Source organism: Arachis duranensis, chromosome 1 (genome assembly GCF_000817695.3).
Source record: "Arachis duranensis cultivar V14167 chromosome 1, aradu.V14167.gnm2.J7QH, whole genome shotgun sequence".
NCBI lineage: Eukaryota > Viridiplantae > Streptophyta > Magnoliopsida > Fabales > Fabaceae > Arachis > Arachis duranensis.
The window spans coordinates 16469488-16486188 of NC_029772.3; the positions used below are offsets into that span (position 1 = coordinate 16469488).

The following is a 16701-nucleotide window of genomic DNA, read 5'->3' on the forward strand; positions in this document are numbered from 1 at the left end:
AGCAAACAATTTTGAGCTAAAGCCTCAATTAGTTTCTCTAATGCAACAGAATTGCAAGTTTTATGGACTTCTATCAGAAGATCCTTTTTAGTTTTAACTAAATTCTTGCAGATCTATGATACTGTTAAGACCAATGGGTTTGATCCCGAGGTCTACAAGCTTATGCTTTTTCCTTTTGCTGTAAGAGATAGAGCTAGAGTATGGTTGGACTCTCAACCTAAAGATAGCCTGAACTCTTGGGATAAGCTGGTCACGGCTTTCTTAGCCAAGTTCTTTCCTCCTCAAAAGCTAAGTAAGCTTAGAGTGGATGTTCAAACCTTCAGACAGAAAGAAGGTAAATCCCTCTATGAAGCTTGGGAGAGATACAAGCAACTGACCAAAAAGTGTCCTTCTGACATGCTTTTAGAATGGACCATCCTGGATATATTCTATGATGGTCTGTCTGAATTGTCTAAGATGTCATTGGACGATTCTGCAGGTGGATCTATTCACCTGAAGAAAACGCCTGCAGAAGCTCAGGAACTTATTGACATGGTTGCAAATAACCAGTTCATGTACACTTCTAAAAGGAATCCTTTGAATAATAGGACGCCTCAGAGGAAGGGAGTTCTTGAAATTGATGCTTTGAATGCCATATTGGCTCAGAACAAAATATTGACTCAACAAGTCAATTTGATTTCTCAGAGTCTGAATGGATTGGAAAATGCATCCAACAGTACTAAAAAAGCATCTTCTGAAGAAGAAGCTTATGATCTTGAGAACCCTGCAATGGCAGAGGTGAATTACATGGGTGAAGGCTATGGAAACACCTATAATCCCTCATGGAGAAATCATCCAAATTTCTCATGGAAGGATCAACAAAAGCCCCAACAAGGCTTTAATAATGGTGGAAGAAATATGTTTAGCAATAGCAAGCCTTTTCCATCATCCTCTAGGCAACAGACAGAGAATTCTGAGTAGAGTCCCTCTAGCTTAGCAAACATAGTCTCTGATCTATCTAAGGCCACTCTAAGTTTCTTGAATGAAACAAGGTCCTCTATTAGGAATTTGGAGGCACAAGTGGGCCAGCTAAGTAAAAGAGTCACTGAAACTCCTCCTAGTACTCTCCCAAGCAATACAGAAGAGAACCCAAAAAGAGAGTGCAAGGCCATAACCTTACTTAGTGTGGCCGAATGCACAAAGGAGAAGGAAGACGTGAATCCCAGTGAGGAAGACCTCATGGGACGTCCTCTAGACAAAATGGAGTTCCCAATTGAGGAACCTAAGGAATCTGAGGCTCACCTAGAGACCATAGATATTCCATTAAACCTCCTTTTACCATTCATGAGCTCTGATGACTATTCATCTTCTGAAGAAGATGAAGACATTATTGAAGGACAAGTTGCCCAGTATTTAGGAGCAATCATGAAGCTGAATACCAAGCTATTTGGTAATGAGACTTGGGAGGATGAGCCTCCATTACTCATTAATGAACTGAATACCTGGGTTCAGCACACTTTACCTCAAAAGAAACAGGATCCTGGTACATTCTTAATTCCCTATACCATAGGCACCATGACCTTTGAGAAGGCTCTGTGTGACATGGGGTCAGGTATAAACTTAATGTCACTCTCTGTAATGGAGAAACTGGGAATCTTTGAGGTACAGGCTGCCACATTCTCATTAGAGATGGCAGACAAATCCATAAAAAAGGCTTATAGACAGGTAGAGAACGTGCTAGCAAAGGTCAAAGGCCTTTACATCCCTGCTGATTTCATAATCCTAGACACTGGGAAGGATGAGGATGAATCCATCATCCTTGGAAGACCCTTCCTAGCCACAGTAAAAGCTGTGATTGATGTGGATAGAGGAGAGTTGGTCCTTCAACTGAATGAGGACTACCTTATGTTTAAAACTCAATGATCTCCCTCTGTAACTATGGAGAGGAAGCAAGAAAAGCTTCTCTCACTGCAGAGTCAACTAAAGCCCCCACAGTCAAACTCTAAGTTTGGTATTGGGAGGCCACAACCAAACTCTAAGTTTGGTGTTGAACCCCCACATTCAAACTCTAAGTTTGGTGTTGGGAGGTCCCAACAATGCTCTGAATATCTGTGAGGCTCCATGAGAGCCCAATGTCAAGCTATTGACATTAAAGAAGTGCTTATTAGGAGGCAACCCAATTTTTATTTATCTATGTTATTTCATGTTATTTTCTTTTTTTTAGGTTGATGATCATGTGGAGTCACAAAAATAATTGCAAAAATTAAAGAAAAATAAAAATAGCATTAAAAATAGCACAACCTGGAGGAGAGACTTACTGGCGTTTAAATGCCAGTAAGGGTAGCAGAATGGGTGTTTAACGCCCAGTCTGGCACCATTCTGGGCGTTAAACGCCAGAAAAAGCACCAGACTGGCGTTAAACGCCAGAAACAGGCTACAATCTGGCGTTAAACGCCAGAAACAGGTTGCAGCCTAGCGTTTAACGCCAGGAAAGGAATAAAAGCTGGCGTTTAACACCAGAAACAAGCAGCAATCTGGCGTTAAATGCCAGGATTGCGCAAGAAGGGCATTTTGTTTGCCTAATAGGAGCAGGGATGATACATCCTTGACCCCTCAGGATCTGTGGACCCCACAGGATCCCCACCTACCCTACCCCTCTCTCTCTCTTACTCACCAATCAAATCATATCATCTTCCCTATATTCTCTTCACCAATCACCTCCATATCTCTTCCCCAAAACCCCACCTACCTCACTTTAAAAATTCAAACACTTTTCCCTCCCAAACCCAACCCTAATGACTGAAACCCAACCCTACTCTCACCCCTATATAAATCCCTCACTACTCCTTCATATTCACACAACACAAACACCTTTCCCCCCTCTTGGCCGAATCACATATCTCCCTCTATCTCCTCCATTTTCTTCATCTTCCCCTTCTTTCTTTCTTCTTTTGCTCGAGGACGAGCAAACCTTTTAAGTTTGTTGTGGTAAAAGTATTACTTTTTTATTTTTCCATAACCATTTATGGAACCTAAGGCCAGAGAAACCTCTAGAAAGAGGAAAGGAATGGCAAAAGCTTCCACCTCCGAGCCATGGGAGATGGAGAGATTCATCTCAAAGGTCCATCAAGACCACTTCTATGAAGTTGTGGCCAAGAAGAAGGTGATCCCTGAGGTCCCTTTCATGCTCAAGAAAAATGAGTATCCAAAAATCTGACATGAGATCCGAAAAAGAGGTTGGAAAGTTCTTACCAACCCCATTTAACAAGTCAGAATCTTAATGGTTCAAGAGTTCTATGCCAATGCATGGATTACAAGGAACCATGATCAAAGTATGAACCCGAATCCAAAGAATTGGCTTACAATGGTTCGGGGAAAATACTTAGATTTCAGTCCGGAAAATGTAAGGTTGGCCTTCTACTTGCCAATAATGCAAGAAAATGTACGCCCTACACTAGAAGGGTCAACTTTGATCAAAGGTTAGACCAAGTCCTCATGGACATATGTGTGGAAGGAGCTTAATGGAAAAGAGACTCAAGAGGCAATTCGGTTCAATTGAGAAGACCAGACCTTAAGCTTGTGGCTAGAGGATGGTTGGAGTTCATCCAATGCTCCATCATTCCCACTAGTAACCGATCTGAAGTGACTGTGGATCGGGCTATCATGATCCATAGAATCATGATTGGGGAGGAAGTGGAAGTTCATGAGATCATACCTCTAGAACTCTACAAGGTGGCTGACAAGTCATCCACCTTGGCAAGGTTAGCTTTTCCTCATCTCATTTGTCATCTATGCAATCTAGCTGGGATTGACATAGAAGAAGACATCCTCATTGAAGAGGACAAGCCCATCACTAAGAAAAGGATGGAGCAAACAAGAGGGCTCATTCATGGACCTCAACAAGAGCATGAGGAGGATCCTCATCAAGAAATTCCTGAGATGCTTCAAAGGATGCAATTTCCTCCACACAACTATTGGGAACAACTCAACACCTCCTTGGAAGGCTTGAGTTACAACATAGACCAACTAAGGGTGGAGCACCAAGAGCACTCAATCATTCTCCATGAGATTAGAAAATATCAAAGAGCTATGAGGGAGGAGCAACAAAGACAAGGAAGAGACATAGAGAAGCTTAGGCATTCCATTGGTTCTTCAAGAGGAAGACGCCACCCTCACTAAGGTGGACTCATTCCTTAATCTTCTTGTCTATTTATTTTTTGTTTTCGATTTTTGAGCTTCATGTTTGTCTATGTTTGTGTCTTCATTACATGATCATTAGTGTCTAGTGTCTATGTCTTAAAGCTATGAATAATTCCATGAATCCTTCACCTCTCTTAAATGAAAAATGTGCTTAATTACAAAAGAACAAGAAGTACTTAGATTTCGAACTTTATCTTGAAATTAGTTTAATTAGTTTGATGTGGTAGCAATACTTTTTATTTTCTAAATGAATACTTGAACAGTGCATATTTTTTATAGTGAAATTTATGAATGTTAACATTGTTGGCTCTTGAAAGAATGATGAACAAAGAGAAATATTATTGATAATCTGAAAAATCATGAAATTGATTCTTGAAGCAAGAAAAAGCAGTGAAAAAAATGGCAAAAAAAGAAAAAAAGAAAGAAAAAGAAAAAGCAAGTAGAAAAAGCCAATAGCCCTTTAAACCAAAAGGTAAGGGTAAAAAGGATCCAAGGATTTGAGCATTAATGGATAGGAGGGCCCAAGGAAATAAAATCCAGGCCTAAGCGGCTAAATCAAGCTGTCCCTAACCATGTGCTTGTGTCGTGAAGGTCAAAGTGAAAAGCTTGAGACTGAGTGGTTAAAGTCATGATCCAAAGCAAAAAGAGTGTGCTTAAGAAATCTGGACACCTCTAATTAGGGACTTTAGCAAAGCTGAGTCACAATCTAAAAAGGTTCACCCAGTTATGTGTCTGTGGCATTTATGTATCCGGTGGTAATACTGAAAAGCAAAGCTCTTAGGGCCACGACCAAGACTCATAAAGTAGCTGTGTTCAAGAATCAACATACTTAACTAGGAGAATCAATAACACTATCTAAAATTCTAAGTTCCTATAGATGCCAATTATTCTGAATTTCAAAGGATAAAGTGAGATGCCAAAACTGTTCAGAAGCAAAAAGCTACTAGCCCCGCTTATCTAATTGGGACTAAGTTTCATTGATATTGTGAGATTCATTGTATATTCTCTTCTTTTTATGATTTTTTGTTTTCAGTTGCTTGGGGACAAGCAACAATTTAAATTTGGTGTTGTGATGAGCGGATAATTTATACGCTTTTTGGCATTATTTTCATATAGTTTTTAGTATGATTTAGTTAGTTTTTAGTATATTTTTATTAGTTTTTAAGAAAAATTCACATTTCTGGATTTTACTATAAGTTTGTGTGTTTTTCTATGATTTCAGGTATTTTATGGTTGAAATTGAGGGACCTGAGCAAAAATCTGATTCAGAGGCTGACAAAGGACTACTGATGCTATTGGAGTCTGACCTCCCTGCACTCAAAATAGAGTTTTTGGAGCTACAGAAATCCAAATGACGCGCTTTTAATTGCGTTGGAAAGTAGACATCTAGGGCTTTCCAGAAATATATAATAGTCCATACTTTGTCCGAGTTTAGACGATGCAAACTGGCGTTTAACGCCAGCTTTTTGCCCTATTCTGGCGTTAAACGCCAGAAACAAGTTGCAAAGCAGAGTCAAACGCCAGAAACAAGTTGCAAACTGGTGTTTAACTCCAAGGAAGACCTCTATATGTGAAAGCTTCAATGCTCAGCCCAAGCACACACCAAGTGGGTCCAGAAGTGAATTTCTGCATCATTTACTCATTTCTGTAACCCTAGTAACTAGTTTAGTATAAATAGAACTTTTTACTATTGTATTAGACATATTTGGACGTCTAGTCCTTAGACCTAAGTCTTTTTCCCTATTTTAGAATTTATGTGCCATTTAAGGAGGCTGGCCATTCGGCCATGCCTGGACCTTATCACTTATGTATTTTCAACGGTGGAGTTTCTACACACCATAAATTAAGATGTGGAGCTCTGCTGTTCCTCGAGTATTAATTCAAAGTACTATTGTTCTTCTATTCAATTCATGCTTATTCTTATTCTAAGATATTCATTTGCACACAAGAACATGATGAATGTGATGATTATGTGACAGTCATCACCATTCTCACTTATGAATGCGTGATTGACAACCACTTCCATTCTACATGAAGATAAGCTTGAATGTATATCTCTTGGGTTTCTAATCAACGATTCACATCGACTCTCCTCTGACAATAGGGCATCTGAATTCGAGATTAGAGTCTTCGTGGTATAGGCTAGAATCCATTGGCAGCATTCTTGAGATCTGAAAAGTCTAAACCTTGTCTGTGGTATTCCGAGTAGGATCTGGGATAGGATGACTGTGACGAGCTTCAAACTCGCGACTGTAGGGTGTGGTGACAGATGCAAAAGATTCCTACACGATCGAGAACCAACAGCTGATTAGCCATACGATATCTGTGCATGGTATTTTTCATCCGAGACGAGCAATCCAACAGTTGATTAGCCATACAGAAACCGTAGAGGACCATTTTCACTGAGAAGACGGGAAGTAGCCATTGACAACGGTGACAGCTAGCATACAGCTTGCCATAGAAAGGAGTCAGAAGGATTGGATGACGGCAGTAGGAAAGCAGAGATTCAAGAGGGATAAAGCATCTCCATACACTTATCTGAAATTCCCACCAATGATTTACATAAGTATTTCTGTTCCGAGGGTTACCTGAAATTGTAGGTCGATCTCGGACGAGATCTTCTGTGCTGGTCGGAACTGATGTGTCCGGCTGGTGAATAGCGGCCGGAGCTGGTGTGTCTGACTTGTTGGACTAGATATGCTGCTGTTCCTTTGTCACCGAAGGGTGGGGGCTACCTGCAAGGGACTCCGATGCTTAAGTTAGCAAGGGGATTAAGTAGGTATTGAGTAGAATCAGAGTATGAGTTATACCTGGGTGCTCCAGTGTATTTATAATGGTGAGAAGTGACCTTTCTGGATAAGATAAGTTAGTTATCTTATCTTATCTTATCTTTAGGTGAGGTGATAAACCCCGTTTTGACGGTTTATCTTGCATTGATTTTAAGAGATTTTAATACCTTTTACCCACATTTATTCAATGAATTAGCATATTTTTGTGATTGTCTCCTTATTTGTGCTTAGATGTGAAAACATGCTTTCTAGACCTTAAAGTAGCTAAATTCAATTGACCTTTGATTCCACTAGATACCTTGTTATGTTTGTTAGTGATTTCAGATTGAAAAGGCTAGGAATGGATCAAAGGAGTGAAGAGGGAAAGCATGCAAAGTGGAGAAATCATGAAAAGTCAAAGAAGTTGAACTCACCCATGGACGCACGCGCGCACCTGGCGCTTGCGCGCACCTTGCGAATCACCCCATGGACGCATACGCGTGCTGTGCGCGTACGCGTCGGTGATGGTTTATGATTTTTTAATGAAAACGTGACCAACGAATTCTCAAGGGTTGTGGGGCCCAATTCCAACCAACTTTGGCCCCTAAACTGCTATTTAAAGCCAAGGATTGAAGAGCAAAGGGGGATTAGTTCATTCACACTCATTAGGATTAGTTTTAGAAGTAGTTTCTAGAGAGAGAAGCTCTCACTTCTCTCTAGGATTAGGATTAGGATTAGGTTTAGTTCTTAGATCTAGATTTTAATACATCTTCTTCTACTTCTATCTTCTCAATTCCTTGCTGTTACATTCATTCTCCTTCCATTCTTTTTTTTGTAATTTCCTTTATGTTGTTCTTATACTTTGTTGTAGATCTACTATTGTTCCTTCCATTTTCTTTCAATTCAATAAGAGGTAATTCATAATAATTGTTTTTCTTTGCTTTTATATTGTTGATTTCTTGCCTTTGTAGTTAGATCTCTCTTTAATTCTTGCAATTTATGTTGTTTACTTTTATTGCCTTTTATGTGTTTGTTGAAATGCCTCTTCTAGATATAGTATAGATTTTGTTCCTCTTGGCCTAGGTAGAGTAATTAGTGACACTTGAGTTATCTAATTCCTTTGTTGATTGGTAATTGGAGAGATTGCTAATTGGTTTGGAGTGCACTAAAGCTAGTCCTTCCTTGGGAGTTGGCTAGGACTTGTGGCTCAAGTCAATTCATCCACTTGACTTTCCTTTATTTAGTAGGGGTTAACTAAGTAGTAGCAATGAATAATTCTCATCACAATTGAGAAGGATAACTAGGATAGGACTTCTAATTTTCATACCTTGCCAAGAGCCTTTTATAGTTGTTAGTTTATTTTCATTGCTATTTACTTTTCATGCCTCTTATCCAAAACCCCAAAACACATTTCTAACCAATAACAAAACACTTCATTACAATTTTTCTTTAATTGCTAGTTGTAGAGTTTTGTTTCTCTTGTTTTCTATTAGTTTTTGTTTCTTATTTGCTCTTGCTACCATGAATTCTCACTTTGGCTATGAGTGTGATTACAACTATGTTGTAGGTGATGAGAACTATAATGAGAATGTGTATCAAGGATGGGATAACCAAAGGTGGGAGGAGCCATATGCTTATGATCAATCCTCATGGCAACAACCTCCACCAATGCACTATGAAGAAGAGCCATTCTATGATGCATATCAATCCAATGGCTATGGTGAATCTCCTTGTGACTTTCAAGAACCACCACCATATGCCTATGATCTATATCCTCAACATAACTCTCAACCATACTCACAAGCCCCTTCTTACCAACCACCTTCATATGACCCTAATCCATATCTATCCTACTAACAACCATATGAGCCATATGAACCACATATAGAGCCACCACAATTCCAACATCAACATTTTCAAGAGCCACCTCCTCCACACTATTACCAAGATGAACCACCCCCAATATATGAAAATTTTCAACCACAAGATGAATTCTACCTTCCACCACAACCTCACATGGAAGAATATTCATGTCCATCGATCCAAGAGCCATATGATCCCTATCATGATATCCAAGAGGAACAAGAGTCAAGGGATCACCTTAAGGAAGCATTGGATCAATTTCAAGCAACCATGGAGTGTGTTGTGCAACAAGTAGAAAGAGTGGAGAATATTGAACCACCACAACTCTACCAAGAAGAACCATCTTCCCAAAATAATGAATCCTTCCACCCACCCCAGTCTCTAATGGATAAAACCCTTGGTGTTCTTGTTCAAGGGAAAGAAGAGATGAAAAGGGATGTGCAAAATTTCATGGCCGCCTTGGATGCGGTAACAAATCAATTAGCATCCCAATGTTTGAACACTCAAGGAACTCCCATGGCTACATGTGGAGAATCGAATGAAGAATATAGCATGAAGGAGAGATTGGAAACCCCGGTGGGAAATGAAGGAAGTTGCTTTGTATTGGAACAATTGGAGGAAGCTTTAATTGTTGAAGACAAGGAAGAAGTGGTAGAAGACTTAGGAGATGCGGAGCCTCCATGGGAACATAGAGTTGAAGAAAACCCCTCCAAGATGATTGAAATCGATGCTAGGGAGGAAATTGCACACCTTCCAAGGCATATTCCATATGAAGACTTGGATGGGATAGAGCAAGAATTGAGTTCCCATGGCAATGAAGAGCAAGCATCAAGTCCTAGTGGTGGAGAATCCTTTGAACTTGAAGAATCTTCTCCCGGTGCATTTGAAAATATTGTGGAGGTAAACTTCTTTCACCCTCCCAATTATAGTTTGATTAAGGGGAAAGGCTTAGATAGTATTAATGAACAAAGGATTAAATTAGAGAAATCTTGTGAAGAGGTGGAAGTCCTTAGAAATAGAAGGATGGGAGTGGAATACGCTTTGTCAAGATCGTTGGAAGCATCTTTGCCTAGGTTTTCATCTACTCCTTCACTTGAGTGGGTAAAATTCATTTCTATTAGATTTATCGTCCTACTTGAGTATGGCTTGCTTGAAACGTGGTCAACTTAGGATGCTTTGTGGGATGAAGCGTAAGCGAAAGATGTTTCGTGGTTGGCGTTGCAAATCAAGGCTCATTTTGGTTGATACTTCAAGAGTTGAATACAAAGGTGGGAATAGTGCTCAAATAGATGGGTCTAGGAGGTTTGTTGGGAACTTCATAGAGAATTCATCTTGTTCACCACCCGGATGGACCAATAATGATGATCAACTTCAATATCCATGAAGAATCTTGGGGCACAATGGAGAACCAAGCATTGGTGGGAGTTCCAAGATGAATACAAGCACAAGCCACCTTGATGAGGAGCTCCCCATAAGTCCAACTTAAGGACAATAAATAAAAGTGCTAGGTGGGAGACACCCCACCATGGTAACATCTTTTCATTTTCTCTTTTGTAAATAGTGTAGAATCTAGTTGATTTCATATTTTGTTTAGTTAGTTGAGTATATTTGGTAGTTTAGTATGTTAAATAAGGTTTTATGGTATTTTGGTAGCTGTTTAGCGGTTTAGAATGCTTAGATTGGTGCAAAAACATAGGAAAATTTTGAAAAACAGAGCACCATTCACGCGCACGCGTACATGGCTCGCGCGCGTAGATGCAGAAGTTCCACTCCCAGCCAACAAACCCGAGGGTTAGGCCTTCACTGTGCGAACGTTGAGCCCCAGGCCCAACATTATCCGCGCGTAAGCGCCCATCGTGCTGAATTCGTAATGCACGCGCAAGCGCACATGCCGTGCGCGCGTCGATTAGGCCACCTGCACCCCTGGTACTTTTGCCAGAGAGTTGTGCGAATTCCGGGCCAACATTGAGCCGCCGGCCTGGCTAGCCACCCACGCGGACGCGCACGGTACGCGTCCGCGCCTATGCCCATACCCCCATCTACGCGTTAGCGCACTATACGCGTCCGCGCTTCCCTCTCTGTTCCATCACCCCCGCGCGCGCCACATGTGCGCGTTCGCGTGGATACCCTTTCTTCCATCCGCTTCTTTTCTTCTCCTCTTTCTATTTCTTTCCTTCTCCTTTCTTCTTCCCTTCTCCTATCCCTCATCCAACACTTCCAAACACCATTGATAACCATTTATTTTAGTTAACTAATTAGTTAGTTACTAGTTGATTAGTTAGTTAGTCTTAGTTAGTTTTCCTTTCATTTTCTCTTTTTCATTGTAAGTGTTGGATTGATATTCTTGTTTACCATTAATTGCTGCTGAGTATTGAAAAGGGATGTTTTCTTAACATCCTTATGTTTATAACCTTTGTTGGATTCTATGATTGAGGTTATATTTTGCTACTTGGTTTTGAGTTTTTCATGCTTACCTTTTCAAAAATACCAAGTGATGAGGATTGCCTTCGAGCTTATAACTCTTTTGAATTGCATGTTGTAGCTAGCCACCATGTGATTTAAACTCTCTCTTTGAGTGGGCAATTTCTTGATGGATGTGTGCATTAACCTTAATGCATTGTGTTCATGATTATATGCATCCATATGTTGACTTGAATGCTTTCATGCTTCTTTAACGCTTGTTTTATCTTACAAGTTTACTTAAAGCATCTCAAGCACACTAGGATAAGTGAAGTGCATGCTTCTTTTGTGACATAACTTTTAGGCTAATGTGTATTCTAAACTGCGCAATTTAGAATTCACACACTTATTTGTCATTCATGTCACACTAATTCACTCACTCAATTCTAGTGATTTACCTCACTCCAACAATGTGTGCTTCCTTGCTTTTATATTGTCTCATCTTATGGTGTTATCTTTTTGTTTTTTTTATGATGAATGCACCACAAGCAGACATGGAAGCAAGACTAAGAACACGCAGCAATTCGGAGAGTCGCCGTACCCCCTTGCTCATCTTTGAGTGCACCGAGGACGGTGCAAACTTTTAAGTGTGGGGAGGTCATCCGACCAGTCGGTGATTTTGGGTGACAAATTCCTAATCCCAACACTTTTGCATTTCATTTTAGGTTTTAAGGATTCTTTGTTGCATTTTCTTAGTTTTACATATGTATACACAATAAGCTTAGTCAAAATAATGAAATTTTTCAAGGATTTCTATCTATAGGGCACCGATTGATTTGAGTGAAAACTTTTCATAGAACTTGCTTGAATTATATATATTGTGAAACATGGTTTTTGAACTAAGAACACAAGCAAGTGAGATTTGAGCCTAATGGTGTGGTTACATCTTATAACCACTTATTTTTCCTTCTTGTGTGCATTATTCTCTTCCTATGATTGTAATCTTTGATTTGTTTGATTCTTTATGTCCATTATTTTGTGTATTCATGCATTTATATGATTGAGGCCATCATTTCATTAGATCACTTACCCAAATGACCTTACCTTTCATCTTCCATTATTAGCCAATTTGAGCCTACGCTTAACCCACTTGTTCTTATTTTAGCACATTAAAAGCTTAAAGCGAAAAATAATAAATGTCCTTAATTTGGATATTTGATTGGCTTAGGCTAGTGTGTGTGAGTATCATTCAAGTGTGGGAATCTTGGGACATTGGGTGAATAAAAGGGTGTATTTTGTATTTTGTTGAAAATATTGGGAATTGGGTACATGCTCATGTATTGATCAAATGTATAGACCTTATGCATTGATGCTCTTGTATATAGAAAGAAAAAAATGAGAAAAACAAAAGAAAAAAAAAGAAAAGAAAAAAAGAAAAATAATATGGAAAAGAAAAAAGAAAAAAATAGAAAAAGAAAGAAAAAGAAGAAAAAGAAAGAAATAAAAAGGGGACAAAATGCCCCAAAGCAAAGTGAAGCTCAATAAAGATCAATGCATAAGTGTTGTGAAATGAAAAGGAAATGCATGAGTATGTGGAAAAATGAAGAATGGGTAGTTGGTTAGAACTTAATCATATAGGATGTCATAGGTTAGGTGGGAAGTCTAAGCTTATCAAAGATTCAAATCAATCAAAGATTCAAACCCTAGTCCACTAGTCATATATGACCCTACCTTAACCCCATTACAACCTAAAGAAAAGACTTCATGATAGATGTATGCTTGCATGAAATATATGTTGATTGTTAGAAGAAGAACAAATTTTGAAAAGCATGATTAGGGGAGAATTGAGTGAATCAACCCTAAACACTTGAGCGAATAGAGTGCAAACACTACCGGTGAGGGTTCAATTGCTCAATTACATGTTTCCACCCATAAGTGTCAATTTTCATGCAAGTTTGTAAAAATTATTTAATAACTCAATTCAATTGTGGATTAGACTTGCTAGTGCTTAGCCCTTGTGCATATATGCTTCTTGGGAATTGATTTATTTTGACCAAGCAATTGCATTCATTTAGATAGTTGCATATAGGTAGATTGCATTTAGTTAGCTCCATTGAATAAATGCCATACCCTTTACTTCATTCTTAGTTTAAGCATGAGGACATGCTTGGTTTAAGTGTGGGGAGGTTGATAAACCCCGTTTTGACGGTTTATCTTGCATTGATTTTAAGAGATTTTAATACCTTTTACCCACATTTATTCAATGAATTAGCATAGTTTTGTGATTGTCTCCTTATTTGTGCTTAGATGTGAAAACATGCTTTCTAGACCTTAAAGTAGCTAAATTCAATTCACCTTTGATTCCACTAGATACCTTGATATGTTTGTTAGTGATTTCAGATTGAAAAGGCTAGGAATGGATCAAAGGAGTGAAGAGGAAAAGCATGTAAAGTGGAGAAATCATGAAAAGTCAAAGAAGTTGAACTCGCCCATGGACGCACGCGCGCACCTGGCGCTTGCGCGCACCTTGCGAATCACCCTATGGACGCGTACGCGTGTTGTGCGCGTACGCGTCGGTGCTGGTTTATGATTTTTTAATGAAAACGTGACCAACGAATTCTCAAGGGTTGTGGGGCCCAATTCCAACCAACTTTGGCCCCTAAACTGCTATTTAAAGCCAAGGATTGAAGAGCAAAGGGGGATTAGTTCATTCACACTCATTAGGATTAGTTTTAGAAGTAGTTTCTAGAGAGAGAAGCTCTCACTTCTCTCTAGGATTAGGATTAGGTTTAGTTCTTAGATCTAGATTTTAATACATCTTCTTCTACTTCTATCTTCTCAATTCCTTGCTGTTACATTTATTCTCCTTCCATTCTTTTTTTGTAATTTCCTTTATGTTGTTCTTATACTTTGTTGTAGATCTACTATTGTTCCTTCCATTTTCTTTTAATTCAATAAGAGGTAATTCATAATAATTGTTCTTCTTTGCTTTTCTATTGTTGATCTCTTGCCTTTGTAGTTAGATCTCTCTTTAATTCTTGCAATTTATGTTGTTTACTTTTATTGCCTTTTATGTGTTTGTTGAAATGTCTCTTATAGATATAGTATAGATTTTGTTCCTCTTGGCCTAGGTAGAGTAATTAGTGACACTTGAGTTATCTAATTCCTTTGTTGATTGGTAATTGGAGAGATTGCTAATTGGTTTGGAGTGCACTAAAGCTAGTCCTTCCTTGGGAGTTGGCTAGGACTTGTGGCTCAAGTCAATTCGTCCACTTGACTTTCGTTTATTTAGTAGGGGTTAACTAAGTGGTAGCAATGAACAATTCTCATCACAATTGAGAAGGATAACTAGGATAGGACTTCTAATTTTCATACCTTGCCAAGAGCCTTTTATAGTTGTTAGTTTATTTTCATTGCCATTTACTTTTCATGCCTCTTATCCAAAACCCCAAAACACATTTCTAACCAATAACAAAACACTTCATTACAATTCATAGGGAGAACGACCCGAGGTTTGAATACTTCGGTTTATAAATTTTAGGGATTTTTACTAGTGACAAACAACTTTTTGTATGAAAGGATTATTGATTGGTTTAGAAACTATACTTGCAATGAGGTCAGCTTATCTTTAACGGAACCGCCTTTATCTCTGTAGGCTGGGATTGCCTCTGGATTTGGGTCGTGTTCCTCTATTTGGGCCCTTTATTGGGCTTTCCTGTCGATTTGGCCGAGCTCTTTTGAGAAGAGGTCGGATAGTCTGACCTGAAGAGGTTGGTTTCCTTGTCGCTAAACATCCTGGGTCGGTCAGCTCGACCTAGGGTATGAACAGTGCCCCTGCTTGAGCTCGGTTTTCTTGTTTGAGGTCGAGTCTTTTGACGTCGGTCCTTCTTTTAGTGAAACCGAGTTCAAGCATTTTGTCGATTTCTTCTTTTGTAGATATGTGAATGTAGAACATTTTCCTCTAAAAGCGCGCGCTTTTGTATTAGCGCTTTTTTGGGAACGCAAGCGATTTTAACATCCGCTTTTAATTGGCATTAATTGCCCCCATTCTCTCTTGGCTTTATTTTGATTTTTCTCGATCAAAAACAGTTTTTCTTCTTCATTTCGTAACTTCTCCCTTTACTCTCTCGTTTTCTGTTTCTCTCATCTGCTCTTTGTCTTTCGTTTGCGCGTCTGCTTTCTTGCGTTGCGGCGTCACTTGGCAATTTTCTGGGCAGCCTTTGTTTCTGCGCTTCCATTCTTTTCTTCGAAGCTTCTTTCGTCTCCAGGTTAGTCCCATTTCGTGTTTCCTCATTTATTTTTGACCTTGCGATGGAGTTTTCCTTTTGATTTTCCTTTTGGAGAAAGTTTGGATCTTTCTATTTTTATCATGCTTGACTTGTTGCATGCTCTGGAGTTTTCCCCTTTTTTGGTGCAAATCTCTTCTTTGTTTGCTTGAATCTTTTTCTTTTGCATGTTGCTGCCATTTCTGTCTGTGCTTTTGCTGATGATTTTTTACTTGATTTCAAAAAAGTTTGCGCCTTTGCTGTTTTTCTTCTTAGTCCTTTTGGTGTTCTGATAAACTGTAGCAGTAGTGTTTTTCACTGATAAACTGTATGAGCGATACTTTTTCTGATAAACTGTAGAAGGGTGGTGTTTTTGCGTTTTTTGCTTCTTTTGTTTCTTTCGGGATTTTATTTTCTTTTTGATGAGTGCCGAGATGTAGGCTATAGAAATAACTTGAAAACCTTGCCTGTTTACTGCCTCCAAGGGATGCCCCCAGACTTTCTTATCTTGAGTCTTGGGGTTTTCCCTTTCTGTTTGTCGAGATGTTTTCTGCAATATTCCTTTTATGGGCTGGTTAGTTCGAACCTTAATGGTGTGAGCCTGGAAGTACGGGCGGAGTCATCGAGATGTTAGAATGAGGGTATAGGCAAATTTTTCTATTTTCTGGTAGTTCAGCTCGGATCCCTGTAGCGCTTTGCTAATGAAGTAGACGGGTTGTTGCCCATGTTCTTCTTCTCTGACTAGTGCTGAGGCTATTGCCCGGCTCCTGATGAGCGGATAATTTGTACGCTTTTTGGCATTGTTTTTAGTATGTTTTTAGCATGATCTAGTTAGTTTTTAGTATATTTTTATTAGTTTTTAGTTAAAATTCACTTTTCTAAACTTTACTATGAGTTTGTGTCTTCTTCTGTGATTTCAGGTATTTTCTGGCTGAAATTGAGGGACCTGAGCAAAAATCTGATTCAGAGACTAAAAAGGACTGCAGATGCTGTTGGATTCTGACCTCCCTGCACTCGAAGTGGATTTTCTGGAGCTAGAAAAGCCCAATTGGCGCGCTCTCAACGGCGTTGGAAAGTAGATATCCTGGGCTTTCCAGCAATATATGATAGTCTATACTTTGCCCAAGATTTGATGGCCCAAACCGGCATTCAAAGTCACCCTCAGAATTCCCAGCGTTAAACGCCGGAACTGGCACAAGGATGGGAGTTAAACGCCCAAACTGGCA

The 16701-nt window shown here is 39.3% G+C and overlaps 1 non-coding gene across 1 annotated transcript; it reads right to left on the reverse strand.

Annotated features, from left to right (window-relative positions):
* Positions 1-294: 294 nt before the first annotated feature.
* LOC127742507 (small nucleolar RNA R71) lies at positions 295-402 on the reverse strand. Its single transcript, XR_008003804.1, has one exon. It is a non-coding gene; the product is annotated as a small nucleolar RNA R71 (small nucleolar RNA).
* Positions 403-16701: the final 16299 nt, after the last annotated feature.